This window comes from Coenobita brevimanus, chromosome 86 (assembly GCF_032717465.1).
Source record: "Coenobita brevimanus isolate Jiangsu-jjx chromosome 86, ASM3271746v2, whole genome shotgun sequence".
In the NCBI taxonomy this organism is placed as follows: Eukaryota; Metazoa; Arthropoda; class Malacostraca; order Decapoda; family Coenobitidae; genus Coenobita; species Coenobita brevimanus.
The window spans coordinates 2,748,824-2,750,172 of NC_137039.1; positions in this window are offsets into that span (position 1 = coordinate 2,748,824).

The following is a 1,349-nucleotide window of genomic DNA, read 5'->3' on the forward strand; positions in this document are numbered from 1 at the left end:
CGTCCGAAGCCACCCCGTGTCCGAATTCACCCCGGTTCACGGTATGAAGTACACTCAACCCTCGGCTATCACGGGTTCCGCTATAGCATATCTCACTATCACGCCTATATAAAAAACTACCCAAATACCTTTATCATGCACTAAATGCCTGCTATCGCGCACTGGAAATGTTTGAATTTTTAAAAAAGGTCGGGCTCCGGTGCTCCGCCCAGCCAACAAAAGCTTCACTCCGTGATTGGTCGTGTGATGTCAGCGCCAGCCAAGCACTGATTGGCCGCCCGACCGAGTCTCCTGCCCACCAAACCATTCAAGTGCACACCCTCAGACCGTGAACAGTGACAGGAAGAACAATAACCTTTTTTATGAAGTTAGCAAGAAAGTGAAAGATAAAAATGGTAGATTACTAGTGGAGAAGGGAGAAAAAGTGAGCAGATGGAGAGAATGCTTTAAGGAATTGTTGAACATAGAGGATGGAAGTAATGCGAGTATAAGTGGCTGGGGAATGGCTGGGAGAAGGAGGGAAGTGAGAAGACAGGGAGAAATCAGTAGGATAGAAGTTGTGGAAGCAATGAAGAAAGTTAAATCGGGGAAAGCCTCAGGAATTGATGGAGTGTGTGGTGAAATGCTGAAGCATAGGGGAGAGATAGTAGTAGAATGGATGTGGAAGATGTGCAGATTGGCCTGGGAGGAAGGTAGAGTCCCGGAGGATTGGAAGTCAGGTATAATTATTCCCTTGTACAAAGGAAAAGGGGAAAAAGAAGTTTGTGGTAATCATAGGGACATTTGTCTTCTTAATATAATAGGAAAGGTGTATGGTAGGATACTTATTGACAGAGTTAGAGAAAGAACAGAGAAATTAGTTGGAGAAGAACAGGGAAGCTTTAGGAAGGGAAGAGGTTGTGTAGATCAGATATTCTTTCTTAGATCTTTAGTGGAAAAGTTTCTAGAGAAGGGAAAGAAGTTGTATGCGGCATTCATGGATTTGGAGAAAGCATATGACAGGGTGGTTAGACAAGGATTGTGGAAAGTGTTAAGAATATATGGAGTAGATGGAAAGTTGTTGAATGCTGTGAAGAGTATGTACGATGGTGCGAAGGCTGCAGTGCGTGTGGATGGTGAACTAAGTGAATTTTTCTCTTTGAAAGTTGGGTTGAAACAGGGATGTGTCATGTCTCCATGGTTGTTCAATCTGTACATGGATGGGGTAATAAAAGAGGTACAAGGTAGGGTAGTGGATGTTGGAGTGGCCCTGGTGAGAAAGGATAGTGTTTGGAAACTCCCTGTACTGTTGTTTGCAGATGATACTGTGTTCTTGAGTAAAGACAAAGGGGTGCTGCAAGGCTTGGTGG